The 15572-nt window shown below is 38.2% G+C and overlaps 1 protein-coding gene across 4 annotated transcripts in view; it reads left to right on the top strand.

Annotated features, from left to right (window-relative positions):
• The first annotated feature begins 2858 nt into the window (after positions 1 to 2858).
• LOC131435454 (pancreatic triacylglycerol lipase-like) overlaps positions 2859 to 15572 on the top strand; it is a 58876-nt gene continuing 46162 nt past the window's right edge. Inside the window, exons 1-2 of one of the 4 annotated variants that reach the window (XM_058603355.1) lie at positions 2859 to 2997; positions 3592 to 3829. The gene's annotated coding sequence lies outside the window, so the exon portion shown is untranslated. Of the gene's footprint in view, positions 3830 to 15572 lie in introns of all 4 variants that reach the window. The other 3 variants (XM_058603354.1, XM_058603353.1, XM_058603357.1) reach the window with 3 other exon arrangements.

Here is a 15572-nt window from a genome sequence, read left to right as displayed (position 1 = left end):
TTCCTTTTTTTCCATTTTTTTCACGATAACAAAAGTAGCTTCACTCAAAATGCAATATCTCACAAACTTATAATCAGACAGCTGTCAAATTTATACACGTATCTTTTGAAGGTTGGTACTAACTGAAAATGGTATGGATTTAATTCTAGTGGCGCCCTCTCATAGAAACGATACGAACTTTTCAGCCGATCTGTTATACAATATAGATAAAAATCGAGCAGCTTCTGTTAAATTTTCGGCAATCACCAACACTGATTTTAACACTGGCATGATGAAATCCAAACCGCTTCGCCAATTTTTGCATAGTAATACCCTTCTCACTTAGCCATGTGTTCAGAACCTTAATTTTCACTTCCTTTTTAATACGCGATATTTTGAAAACACAGAATTTCAACCGCACAAACAAGTAAACAAACCAAAACTGACAGCCAAACGCACAGCATGCTGTGATCTGAGCATAAAAACCATCACAAATACATGCTTACAACACAAATGTATGTGGATAGCTTATTTTCGATACACTATTAGCGATCAAGTATAGCGTTATTATATTTTTGATATATTGTTTATGTTATTTTTTTTCTTCTGGAGAATGTTGCTAGTTCACATGTCGAAACCATAACATGAACGAGGACAAATTAATTAAAAGTGGAAACTTTTTTTTTAAAAAAGCGCAGCTTTCCATAACATTTGTCAAACGCACGTGTTTTCAATAATTTGAGTGTCCATTTTCTATAACCGCGTATCGAATATTGCTTTGTTTGGTTAAATTTGATAAATAAAATCTCACAAAAATTGCTTAAGAATGCCGAGAGGAAGTGTTTTGAGTGAGAAAGAGAAGGGAATGTTTGCAGCTTATAAGCAGGAAAGAGTTTCAATTCGAGAAATTGGACGTAGACTCAGCCGATCGGATAAAGTCGTGCGAAATTATTTGAAAGATCCAGAAAAATATGCTATGACCAAACGAAAGCCGAAAAAATAGAATCTTTAGTTTTTGCAATGACTGAGCGGAAACATATATTGGAGAAGCCAAATGAAAGAAAAACCTGCGAACCTGCGTTCTTATGCATTTCGTGCATACGCGCTACCATTTCGCCACTCTGAATCTTGTTTTAGTCACTCTAAAACGCCAGACAGACATAGTAGAACGTACATCGAACATGGTCTACATCCTGACCGTCACCCGACCGATACCTTCTATCCAAACATCTTTTCTGTCCATCAAACACTATAGAATCTTTAACCAAGGGATAAGCGAAGCTCTCTCAATTTTCTGGTCTGTAGCGAAACTGTTCGGAAGGCTTTGCTGACCAATCCCAAAATTATTCGGGCAAAAATGAACAAGGCACAGATTCTGACTTCTGTGCATAATCATAAACGAATAGAATTCACCAGACTGAACATGGCACAAAAAAATATTTTGTTCAATTTTTAATTATTTTAATGTTCGTTTTTCAACTCTAAGTGATCTTTTCCGATATAAAGAAATTCAATCTAAATGGTCCTGATGATTATAACGGCTATTGGCGAGATCTACGGAAGGAACCAGATTATATTGAGTTTCTTAACAGCTGCTTAATTACAGCTAAAGCTAAGTACCGTCGCAAAAAAATCGTGTTTCAACAAGATAATGCCAGCGTTCACACCAGTTCTCCGCTACAAAGTTCTGTTTTAACGACAAGAAAATTGAGCTCATGTGGTGGCCAGCCCGTAGTCCGGATCTAAATCCAGTGGAAAACATCTGGGGAATCATTGTTCGACGGATCTACGCCAACAAAAAGTAGTACAACGGCATTGTTGAGCTTAAATTGACAGTTTCGGAAGCGTGGGATGCCCAAAAGGATTTTCCAAATTATCGCGCGTGGTGGAGGACCATTAAAATTCATGAAGTATTCAGAAAAATGAATATATTGACATGTATCCATTAAAAATGTAAACGCTGCTTTAGAAAAAAAGCCACTTTGTTTCATGAATTTGAATAAATGAAGGACTTTCTGTTGCAAATTGTCACTTGTTCAGATTTGAATTTTATTCTTAAACAAATATATTCCAAACGTAATAATGAAGTTTTATTCCCCAGTTTACAATTATAGCTATTAAAAAAACTAATGTGTTTTTAATCCGTTAGATCCTACCCTCCCCTTAAGCTTGGATGTATCAAGTTGAGAATACAAAACATTTATCCTACAACCGATGATGTTAGATGTAGCTTATTTAACAATGTTTTGGAATAATTATATTTTCGACTTAAGAGAAAGTTTCGCAAGTTATCTTTGAGAATAAGAAAATAACAACTTAAAGCAAATTACCCTAATCCTTTTTGAATAAATACATAACAATATACAGAGAGGAAATCTTTATGAAAAACAAAAAACATTTGAATACGATTAGATTTTATTTCCTTGACCTAAACAAAGCACTGATGGAAATTCACGAAACAGCATAAATAATATACAAAGAAATATTCTAACACAAGATGAGCGAACTAATAAAAATCTTATGTCAACACACGGGTCTTATACCAAGCCCAGCAATCTTGCATAAATCATGTAAATTCTTGGATTTGTTCAATATTCGCTAGCGAGTAAACAGCAAACAAAACCAATCAAAAGAAGAAAATCGAGATAGAAACAAAAACAGAACTATCATTCGAATTGGCTTCCCGATCGTAGCAAAAACACTGATAGTTTATCAATCGTAAAAGTTGTCCCTAGAGGTTGTCGCCGTACCCCCAGCAAGTGCTGTCGGTGCTGCAGTGGGTGGCGGCAGTAGTGTTGGTGGTTGCCACTCCGAACAGCGAAAAGAGCCGTAGAAGAAAACGGCTCGAGTTCGGGTGCGATCGCGTTAGTTCCCAGCAAACTGCTAGTGAGTGAGCACGTGTTGTTTTGCGCGTAGTCGGTTTTGAATGCGGTTCGAAACGTCGAAGCGCGCGCGGTCAAGCAAACGCTTTATTCATAATCATTTTCAAACAGGCAATCAAAATCCGCACAGTAAAAGGTTGGCCAATCAATCGGTTCCAACCAAAACGAAGATTATTAGAGCTGATTATTGCACACACGAGCCGAGAGCCCAAAAGCCGGTGACGATACGGAGATGCCTTCGATGATTTTGGTTGTCGAACCGAATGTCTAGTTTCTGAGGCAAACATTCAGCCAAAGTGTGCAATATGTGACTCGGTTTGCCAAATGCATTGTGTAGCCATTGCTATTGTAAAAGTTGAAAAAGATTATCAATAATTTGCTGTCAGATCAGTGTCGGTTGTAGTTTATTGTAACCGTTCCACATACGTCAAACTGTCGTTTCAGTTGATTATTGTGTAGGAAATGTTGTTTACTTAAGCAAACATCATTCATAACGGTTCGCAAATGCTTGACTGATGTAGTGAAAGATATTAGTTTTCATTTTGAGGAATATAGAAAAAAAAAGTTGACTCATGTGAGAAATCGTGCCATTTCGAGAAGTGCATTTCATCTTAGCCCCAGCAGCAGAAGAAGAGTGAACAGATAATCCGTGACCTGTCAATCAGGTACTTCGCCTTCCTGATAATAACATATTTTCTCCATAACCATACATACACACATACATATCTAGGTAGTGATCGTATAGAAAGTGAATTTTGTGTAGCAGTGCAACCGTACGATTTCCATGATTTGATAGACAACGGACGACATCGAAGCAGGCTGACGAGCAACCAGAGTTTGACGACGCAAGGTTTTTGTTTTCAGTCAGCAAGGAAAATAGACTAAAGAGTGTGCAGTAACGGCAAACGACTGGCCCACTCAGCGGCAGTGCGAAGACGACGTCAGCTTTGATGCATTTTTCTGCTATCGTAAGTCTTGAAAAACATTCCGAATGCTTTCCCTTTCGTTTAGTGCTTAAGTATTATCGCATATTTATTATGTTTTACCTGCTGTGCCACTCGGATCGGCTAACGTCTGCGTTGCCGATGGGGTGGTTCTTCGCCAAAAAAAAAAACGGTGTGTTTATTTAATGCAACTATTGCGGGTTTAGTGCGACAGAACCTTGGTCAATGATTGAGACAATTTTTTAACTTGATTTTTTCAGTCAATTATTCATTTGGTAATTAGGTAAACATAACAGTGATCAAATTTCGATAAATGTCTTTTTGTTGTATTGGCGCTTGCTACGGCAGGCAAATAGCTTCAGGCCAATTTTTGCTGTCATGCCATATCATGTGTTACCACTACTTTACAAAATATATCGATAAATAAAATTTCATGTTTCAATGCCACATATCAAAATTATCTTGTCACTATAAAAACAGCTAGAATGCTATCTCAGACGACATTTTAGGAGTCATTTTTCAATTTATTTGTATATATGAGAAATTATGAAAAAAAAAAAAATTTTATTTTCGAGAAAATAAAACATTGCGTACAGTTATTGTCATTTGCTCACTAGCGCAATCGGGAACGTTTCTCACTTGCTCTAGCGTTGAAGTCTCCGCTCTATCGATATGATACTTGTTCTAATTTTCATTTATTATGCACGGTGTGTCGTTGATGGTTTTTTTTCCACAAAGAACACTGACTGTTTAACAGAAAGGGCCTTCCGGACACTGATATTGAACTTGCCTACCAAAGCTACAGCTCGATTGGTATTCTGTCCATCTCATTCAACTCATACCGAACATATTTCCGCCGCTGTAATTTTTCACACCCAAAAATTAAATCGGAATCCCAAGGATTTAACCCATTATTTCCCAGCGTATGATAAAGGGTGATTTTTTAAGAGCTTGAGAACTTTTTTAAACAATAAAACGCATAAAATTTGCAAAATCTCATCGGTTCTTTATTTTAAACGTTAGATTGGTACATGACATTTACTTTTTGAAGATAATTTCATTTAAATGTTGACCGCGGCTGCGTCTTAGGTGGTCCATTCGGAAAGTCCAATTTTGGGCAACTTTTTCGAGCATTTCGGCCGGAATAGCCCGAATTTCTTCGGAAATGTTGTCTTCCAAAGCTGGAATAGTTACTGGCTTATTTCTGTAGACTTTAGACTTGACGTGGCCCCACAAAAAATAGTCTAAAGGCGTCAAATCGCATGATCTTGGTGGCCAACTTACCGGTCCATTTCTTGAGATGAATTGTTCTCCGAAGTTTTCCCTCAAAATGGCCATAGAATCGCGAGCTGTGTGGCATGTAGCGCCATCTTGTTGAAACCACATGTCAACCAAGTTCAGTTCTTCCATTTTTGGCAACAAAAAGTTTGTTAGCATCGAACGATAGCGATCGCCATTCACTGTAACGTTGCGTCCAACAGCATCTTTGAAAAAATACGGTCCAATGATTCCACCAGCGTACAAACCACACCAAACAGTGCATTTTTCGGGATGCATGGGCAGTTCTTGAACGGCTTCTGGTTGCTCTTCACTCCAAATGCGGCAATTTTGCTTATTTACGTAGCCATTCAACCAGAAATGAGCCTCATCGCTGAACAAAATTTGTCGATAAAAAAGCGGATTTTCCGAATGGACCACCTAAGACGCAGCCGCGGTCAACATTTAAATGAAATTATCTTCAAAAAGTAAATGTCATGTACCAATCTAACGTTTAAAATAAAGAACCGATGAGATTTTGCAAATTTTATGCGTTTTATTGTTTAAAAAAGTTCTCAAGCTCTTAAAAAATCACCCTTTATATCATACGCAAAACTGTCAATCTTTCAATACATGCTAACTATATGTAGAAGTTCAATACTTAACAGTTTCATTTGAATTGGGACCGGGAATAGCGTAATGGGTTAGTCGATGCCTTTCACGTAGCTCACCACCTGGGTTCGATTCCCAACCCCGCACATGGGGTCAGAAAATTCTAGCCCGAAGAGGCGAATAAACCTCGGTAATTGGAACAAAAAAAGTTTTACTAGAACACTTGCTGTTGGTTTATACATTTATTTTCTTTGTGTATTGCTCTCAAATTTTAACGTTTTATTTGTTTTACTTGTTTTATAAACATAAAAAACGGTATAGAATACGCTCAAACTTTAGAAAAAATTTCCCCGCACCATATACCAATCGATTCAGCTCTACGAACTAAGCAAAAGTCCGTGTATGTGATGTTAACAAAAAGCTCGAGATTTCAGAGATGACTGGATAGATTATGATCAAACTAGTCGCAATTGAAAGGTCTTCTCGTCGCCCTGAACGCTATAGAATATTTTTGAATGTCGGAAGTTTACTTTTCGCGTTGAACGAAGTTTTATGTCAAAATTTTCCGTTTTTTGACAATATCTGTCACAATTGATCTTGTAAACCAAACGTGTTTTCAGACTAAGATTTCATTAGATTAAATTAGATAAAATCCGTCGTAAGCGACTTTCCGCTCTATTCCAGTAGTATGAGCTTTGAGCGCTGTATGATAAAGCGATGCTTGGGAGCAAAGTGAAGACGATTCTTAATACTGTTGTATGCAATCTTTTTTAAGCACCATCTAGACTGTGTACATCATTCTTTGTCGATTTCAGTGCGGTTCACTTTTGGAAACAAAATCGTTCGATAACGACATATGTAACGGGTGATTTTTATGCTGGTATCTTTTTGGCAACACTGTTCTTTGACAGATCACGCGTGAATCGAGTCTTGAGTCATTGTGAAACTTGTTCCGTTTGGTGTATAATTTATTCATGAATCGACTTACGAACGAACGACGCTTGCAAATTATCGAATTTTACTATCAAAATTCATGCTCGGTTATCCACTTTTTATATAAAAGAATTGTATTCATCGACGAAACTAATTCCTGGTTGAATGCATACGTCAACAAGCAAAATTGCCGCATCTGGAGTGAAGACCAGCTAGAAGCAGAAGAGCTGCATCCCAAAAAAAGTCACTGTTTGGTGTGGGTTATGGGCCGGTGACATTATTCGTGAAAACCGGCCGATATGTTTGAGAGAGTGTGCCAAAATTGGACATTGCACATGGGCCATCTAAAGCGGAACCGCGGTCAACATTCCAATAAAGATTTCATCAATTTTCAATTTTATTTATAGCGCACTACGATTTCTCAACGATGGCTACACTGATTTTGTCAAAATTTCGAATCTATTGAAATGGTTTACAATCCCTCACGTGAATTTAACTGACTTCGGCTACACTGATTTACGAATTCCAGTTCCGCAAAAAATCTCTCAAAGTAGGCCAAAACGAATTTCATAAACAATACATGCAAATTAAAAGACTTATAACCAAATTGGTGAATTTTATTCGATTCCGACTTTCGATTTTGGAATTACAGGGTGATGAGTTTCTAAAATTTCAAACCGTCGTAGAAGATGACGAAACCAAAAAATCTTCAAAACTGGGCTCAAAACTATTCCAATCCGAATTGTTTTGGGTTTTGCTGATCCCAGAGTACCGGTTCTGGAAGTAATAATGACGTAAATGATAAACAAAAATTCTAAAGTGGAACTCACTTTTACATGCCTTATCGATTGTCACACGTCGTTTACATTCAAAGGAATAATTTTATGGTTTCATACAATAGCTTTTTTTTATTCGACTTGCAGCTCCGATATTTCATGGTTACAGTTGTTTAATTAAAAAAAATTGATGCTCCTTCAAGAACGGTCAGAAAATTTTTCTCAAGATGTTCAGACCGCTCGACTTGAGTCATTGCTTTGAAATCCCTCTGTCCGATATGGCAATGTACAGCAGACCTTTTTCTTCAAATTTATGATTAAGGTCTGAGGACAGAGGGTCGCGTGTTGAGTTTTAAATCGACCACGTGGCTCACTCAATTCCCTTTGTGCATCGTATTGCTCTTGTACTCTTTCGTATATGAGCAAACTGTACCGGGTTGCCAGTATTTATTTTATTATTTTGATGAGAAGTTTTATCACATTAATCTATCGTATGGGTTGGACATTACATGGATTCCAATGAACAATTAAAAAATATTCAACTTTCACAAAGATAGAATGTCTGTATGTTTGGCAGCCTTGTCGAGCCAATTTTATTTCTCTCTCCTTTTTCAGAATGCTATCAGGAAACCAAAGCGAAAAAAAATGGCGGATGCATTGAAACTGACTTTGTTTCACAGAAAATTACAAGACTTTATTTTTATCGCGATAACATATATGTTTTTATGGTACTAATCGCATCTAAACTAAATTATCTAGACTTTGTCACGGTAGATTTATGATACAAGCCTTCAAAGCCGAGATATTCGATGAACAAGTAGAGGTATGCATTTCCGAGCGTTCCAATTTTCAGCAGTTCTTCAGTCAGAAAAAAATACAACACGACCGCTAAACTCAATGAATCATTCTGAAAATTTCACAGAATATTCTAAACTAAATTTCGAAGACATTGTCTACATTCTGCACCGTTTCCAAGAAAATTTAATTTGAAACGGGAAAATAGCAAAAAACTTACCACTTTACGGTACTGTCCTCAGCCCTTAAATATAAACTTTACTTCGGGGATGTACTGCCCATCAGAGATGTCTATCTCCTCTGTGTGACGAAGAGCAAGCAAAATTTCTCCCCTCGCACTGACAACTTCAACGAGAGCTCTTCTCTTTCACATTTATACACCACTGTTGTGTAAAGTGTACACGCATCATGAGTGCGTTTGTTTATTTCCTTTTACCTCTTCCACTGAATCGAACCAAAGTGCTAGAGCATTAGCTAATAAATTCTCTGAGGTGGATGCAGATACTTTCACAGAGGTGTACACGCCGGTGAGCACTCTGCTGTATGGTTTTCGTAGACGCACGCAAAATCAGCAAAATAAAACAATTTATCGTAAAATTTTCGGTTTTCCTTGCAAATTTTCCATAGCAAGGCCAGATCTACTCTCTATTAATTGAAGTTCACAGAAGTGTTCGCTCACCATCACGCGCCAGTGGTCACTTGGGTGTATTTAGACGAGAGCGCGTGTGAGCGATTCATGCGAAGAGAATATGTTTCACTCGCGCCAGCTGCTTTAACCACAAGCACACACTCAAATGCTGTCTATTCGACACTGAGAAGAAGTGCGCTTTCCTCTTTGTGCGGTGCTTCGTTTTTTTCATCCTCGGTGTGGCAAAAATCTGACTCTAGCGTGTATCTCTCTGGTGAAATGCCATCTCTGCTGCCCATAGCTGCATATCAGTCCCATATTGAAAATCGACAAGTTGACAAAAAGGTCAATACATATTTCGAAAATAATTCGCTTTTTTCGCTACTATGATGATCGATTCGTGATACTACTGAATCACATACATACATGGATTACGTTATAAATATTTCATCTGAAATGAAATATTGCATGTTTTGTCATTCGTTTACAAAAAATATGTTACGCAAAGATAGGACCCACATGCGAGTACTTTTGTTAATGAACGAAAAAATATTCGTATACCGGTCCCGTCTTAGCATGCCATGCTTCTCCCGCATTTGACCAAATTTCAAATTTGAATTTCCATTGATGTGAAACTTTTAGTCAATTGATATAATTAGGTTTGTGATATCATGTCAGCTTTCGATGCAATTAAATTGCATGGTGGAAACACTTTCACGGAAGACAGCTCAAACAGTGACTTTGTAGGTTTCAATGCCACCAACATCCGAGAGAAATATTCTGAAATCTCTCGTTCAGCATAGTACGTTCGCGGTAATTCCAATTTGAAATATTTTCATATGCATCCATCTCATCTTGGTCGAAGTAATGGCAAAAGAACTGAAGCTTGCTTCGGAAGATGAAATTGTAAGTAAAAATCTTCGATTGATCTGATTGATTGAGCACCCGAGCGAAAAGAAACATGCCACCCATTTCTAGGGAGTCCAGAGAGTCCACATTTTTGAGAGAATTTTACTTTAGAAACCTTAGGTAATGCTTCCATCTTTTGACAAACCATAGCCAGAGATTCAAATTTGTTATTTCTGCAATCCCAACAATATATGTGAAACAATAAATAAAAATTTGTTGTTAACATTTGATCGTATGATATAGCATGCCGTGGGATGGATGGTGGGAGTATTTTTTGCATAGACAATCGTTAACCAATAAACCCAAAATTCTGGAGTCTTTCAAATATCTCTTTTCAAAATCAAATCGATTTTGTTTTATCTTTGAATGGTGGAATAATGAGTGACATGATTACCAAAAATATTGACACGGAAGGAGACTTTGCGGGATTTGACGAACACGTGCTTATAAAGAAAAATGTATGCATCCAAATCTAATAAAACGTTGGAAAAATCTACCAAATGAGTTTGCGATACTAATTCTAACGTTGCTATTAATGAACATTTTACAAAATTCAAGTGATTCGGGCTAAAAATATAAATGCTCTCCAGTCAATATGTTCAATCAGTAGTTCGAAGTAGATTCCACAGTAGAGACGACGAACTACGCAATCCAAAGAAAGGATTCAGGATTAACGGATACGTTGAAGTTTCTAGTAAAAATGACTTTTGGAATTCAAAGGAAGAAAATAACCTTATATTGCAATATCTAAGTTTTAACCAGTGTTGGTGATTGCCGATAATTTGGCAGAGAGCGGCTCGATATTTCTATACATTGTATACAACATTTTCAATCTGGTAGAAGATGCTACAAGAACTCGCTGTCTCTCAATGCAAGAACCGTGAGAAAAATTTTCTACATTTCTTCGCTCCACTTCATACTCTGAGTATTTCACGGCCCTTAACAAAATATATACAGTCTGGCATTGATCGGCGCTGTGTGGAATTTACCTAGAGAGACAATTATTACAGAAAATCGAATCGATGATTAGACATGATGATTCTCATACTAGGTTACAATATTTAAAAACCCTGGTGTAGAGCAGTCATAGATTTTTTCATAGACACAACTTATACAAAGGTTGTATGCACATAGTTAGAACAAGCCGCAATAGTAAAATGATTCTATCGCTGGATACTATCCACAGCCCATATAGAATCGGATCGCAAAACGAGAATAAACGGCCATTTGTTGCTTCAGAGAGAATCCACGCAGCCGCGTACTAACCCGTGATACTCAGACGGGTCAAGAGAAATTCGCTCTCGCACATGTGTCCATTCTATATTAAATGAACCATGTAAATTTTTTGTTGCTGAGATGATATCCATCTCTCTTTGATGGCACCGATTGCATCGTGCGAAGAGTTGGTAGAGAGCGTTCTTTGATACGATAAAACTCATCCTTGGTTTTAACTATAATTCGCATAACAGTGTATTTCTACAAATCGTACAAATATTTCTGATCGATATGAACAATAAATTCTAGGGGATCGGTGATACGTGATACGCAACTACGTATCCGGATTTTTGGTTCTCCATACATAGTTGAGTCTGTGTATGCGGAGCTAAAATTCAAGGATATTCTATTGTTTCGCACCCAATGCGGTAAGAAGCTATAGTCAGAAGGGTTCATCGTTCTTCCTGGATTGGATGAATCTTTTCTGTATTGACCTTAATAGGTTTTAGCAGAATGTTTGGCATCCCTTATGAGGTGCCGAATTTACTTTTGCTCATACATACTGCGGATCATTCTGCATTCTTCCGAGAATGCAGAATGATGTCGCTTTTGTAAAATCTCTAAATCCTCTCGAGGGTTGGAGGTTTTATTAACTGTGCATTTCGGCATCCTTTCGGGAAAGCTGAACAATTTGTATCTTTGTTTTGTGCTATTTTCCCACCTCACCCACTTTACATTTCCCTTCCATGTTCCTTTTATCCTTCCCTTCCCATCAGAAAAATGATGAGAAGCCACAGCAAGACACAAATCTCCAAATAACTAATGGCGTTTTCGTTTTTAATTTGCACTACACCGGTGCAGTGCTACACTGAGGCATGAATAAACGAACAAAAATGACGAAAACATAAACAGTAACCATTGACTACAATTAACGATTCCATTGCACAGAGCTACACCAAACTTTTGATGAGTGCTACACCAGTGGTATCGGTGCAGAAAAAGTGTAGCACTGGTGTAGTGCAATTGGTAAAAACGAACGGTTTAGGTGCAGCTTTCGCTACACCGGTGTAGTGCAATTTAAAAACGAAAACGACATAAGTGAACATGGAACGTGGCTGTATCATTAAGGCTGTTTCGATCTGTGCTGTTCTACTATGTTAGACGATGATTTTGAAATCGATCTAACATAACTTTGCTGGGTCAAATAACAAATATTTTCCATATGTCAAAATGATAACGTTTGTACATAAATTATTTTCGAATACTTGGATCGTACATCCTAGAGGGTGTTTGACTGGTAGTTTCTAACGTCATTTGAAGCTATCAAAGTAACCCAAGTTTTACAATAAAATTGACTATTTTTTTCTTACGTGATGATCCATGATGAGACCCTGGGAAAATTTATTAACATAATAACAACTCGAACAACAACCGAATGCCAACAAAACTAGCCCAGCCCGTCCAGAGGACAACCCGAGGGCACTTCCGAATGCACTACATAAGACGAGAGATTGACGCGCCTCGAAACACATGATCTCCACGAGAAGGTCATTCGCATTCAGCACAGCAGCCAGTCTGGCCAATGCCAACAGCATCATGCACTGAATAAATTACGCAGTCCCAGTTTATAGTCATTGTAATCGGCCTTTGGAGAAATTCCATTAATTGCATCAGAGTGGCGGGCTGCGTGTTGTTCACGGGTCATATGAGGTAGATCCCGCACCATAACTCAGATAGGCCAGCATTCCGATCGAGTACACTTCGTACAGCAACTTTAATCGTTTGCGAAATACTGGAAATCCTTGGAGCAGCTGTGAGTGCACTACAACGGCGCGCTTGCATGCTCTCAAGTGCTCTGACCTTTCCAATGCGGCTGCTACTTCTGCTGGGCAGAGTCCAGTGTATTTTTTTTTTGTTTGTTTGTTAAATCGAACGTGTTCTACTACTACATAATTAAAATCATTGCAGACAGCGGTTTAATTATAAACAAGAATTTCCACTTCTGTTAGAATCTAGAAGATTCTGTTCTCTCCTTCAGCCATTTTGTGACCGCGAAGCTTGGGCGTACTTGAGAAGTTTTTACTTCGGCTCCCTGCCGCCATCTTCGTCGCCATCATCAACACCACCATCACCATCACTACCACCACCCTCACATTGGTACGAACGGCAAAGTCAAAACAAACAAGTGCAACAAAATTACGTAAATTTACGTGTGTTCGATTTATATCGATTCCGTCCCGCCACGCGATCCACCACGCAATCCACGATGATGGCGCGATGGTTGAAAACAATTGCAACGACGAAATTTCCTACAACGAATGTGGATTGACAGGCAGGCGATTTGCTACAGCCTGTAGTCATTGTTATTTGGTGTTTTAGCAGCCATTAAAACCAGGCTTTATAAATGATAAAATATTGGAGGATCTAATCCATACTATCATGCTCAATGCTTTGTCAGGGGTCTATCCTAAATAAATAATTCCGTAATAATAATTGAAAGCTCCCCATGATGACATCACATCTCTGATAATAGTGGGTATGGTAGGCTTTCTCTAATCATTTTCCCGATGTTACTGCTTTATTGTGGGCATTCCGTGCAATTGGAAGGATTATGCAAACATGTTTTCAATGCATCTACAGTTTTACCGTCTCACTTATGGTAGGTCAGTAGCTATATCGAAGTTTGGATTTGCTTCGAGGTGCGGAAAATCGTCTGATTTCAACATTCGAAAAGCATCAGACGAACCAGCGGAAGGATCGACCGCACTTAAAGACTGTCCCAGAAAGTACGGACGCACTTTGATTTCGCTGTAAATAAATCACAAGTGTTAGATATTCAAATTTTATTCGATATACTGATAATATTGGACTACAACAACAGAATATGATTCTCAACATTTGCAATTGTAGACTGGCTGGCGCACCTTCTTGCGAACGTTTCTCATTAAATTCCGTACAGACTTCTTGGCGACAAGTTTTTCCAATCTTTTTCAAACTGTTGAATGGTTTCGGCTGCCGAGACATGTTTCCTAAGATGTGCCTTCGTTAATGCCCAAAATTCCTCAATTGGTCGAAGTTGTGGCAATTTGGTGGATTCATGTCTTTTGGGACGAAAGTGACATTTTTGGTAGTATACCATTCTACTGTTGATTTCGAGTAGTGGCAAGAAGCAAGATCTGGCCAGAAGACAACAGGATCCTTGTGGCTTCGAATCATGGGTAGAAGTCGTTTTTGTAAACATTCCTTGATGTATATTTCGCTGTTCATTGAAGCAGTGGTGATGAAGGGTTTTGAAATCTTACCGCAGCTACAAATTGCTTGCCGGACCATAGCTTTCTTACCAAATTTTTCGACTTCAATCGATGTCTCGGACTGGTTTAACATTTGCCCTTCTCGCACCGTATAATATTGTGGTCCCGACAAGGATTTGTAATCGAGTTTTACGAAGCTTTCGTCGTCCATGATTATGCAGTTCAAATTTCCAGCAAGAATCGTATTGTACAGATTTCGAACTCTCGGCCTGATCGATGCTTCTTGTTTCGGACTACGTTTTGGTTGTTTCTGCTTCTTATAGGTTCGAAGATTCAAACGTTCTTTAGCACGAAGAACATTTGACTTCGAAATGCCCACTTTTTTGGCCACATCCCGAACTGAAACCTCCTTCTTTTGCTCAAACGCTTTCAGTATACGTTTATCCAACTGAGGGTTAGCAGCAGGCGCGTATACAGGGGGGTGTTTTAGGGGTTCAAACCCCCTCCGAAACTCAAAAAAGTATGATATTATGTAAACTCTTTTTTTCAAATAAGTAAAAAATAAAATGAATAATTTTCAACAAACGACTCCACAATAAAAAAATTTCAAATAATTATATAAAAAGTTCCATTTGTATGGAAATTGATCAACATGTTCTGAAACACCCCCCGAAATTTTTTTCTGGGTACGCGCCTGGTTAGCAGGAACCTTTTTTCGACCCGTTTTCGGTTTATCCTCAAAGGTGTTATCCTCACCGAACTTCCTGATTGCATTTCGCACGGCTTTTTCACATACTCCTTCCATTTTTGCTATCTTTCTCAGTGACAGTCTGCGTTCTGTGCACCATTTATACACAATTTATCGGCATTGTTCTGCTGAAAGTCCATGCATTTCGAAACAAACTAATGAAAACGAATAAACAACTGCACACGAGGTTAGAGAAGAGTGTAAACAACAGGACGCAACCATAAAAATTGACAGATTCTGAACCATTGCGAAATGGCAGCGGTTTTTGGTTGAGTCCATACTTTCTGGGACAGTCTTTACGGTGAAGACCGACAAAGCCAACTTAAACTCTATATTCTGAATATTTCAATTGGTTTAATACAAAAACCAATTAAACGTGATGTTTTACAGGTTCGAATGACGCTAAACCTTGAGTAAATCGATGTTTGATTCTTCAAGATAGATATTGAAGAATCCAGTCAACTTTTCTGCGATCGCGGCGCTGCTCAAGCGGCGAGCTTTGAACTAAGCAATGGTGATAATCAGAGCTTAAAATTGTCTCGCATTCTCAATGAAAGAATCCAATTCAACAGCCTCATTTTCAATAGTTTACTGTCTCATTCGTAAATGATCGACACCAGAACAAACGAAGAAAGACGAAGCA

This window comes from Malaya genurostris, chromosome 3, assembly GCF_030247185.1.
Source record: "Malaya genurostris strain Urasoe2022 chromosome 3, Malgen_1.1, whole genome shotgun sequence".
Classification (NCBI taxonomy): Eukaryota; Metazoa; Arthropoda; class Insecta; order Diptera; family Culicidae; genus Malaya; species Malaya genurostris.
Note: the sequence above shows the minus strand (reverse complement) of the source record. Positions and strands in the feature narration are given on the sequence as shown.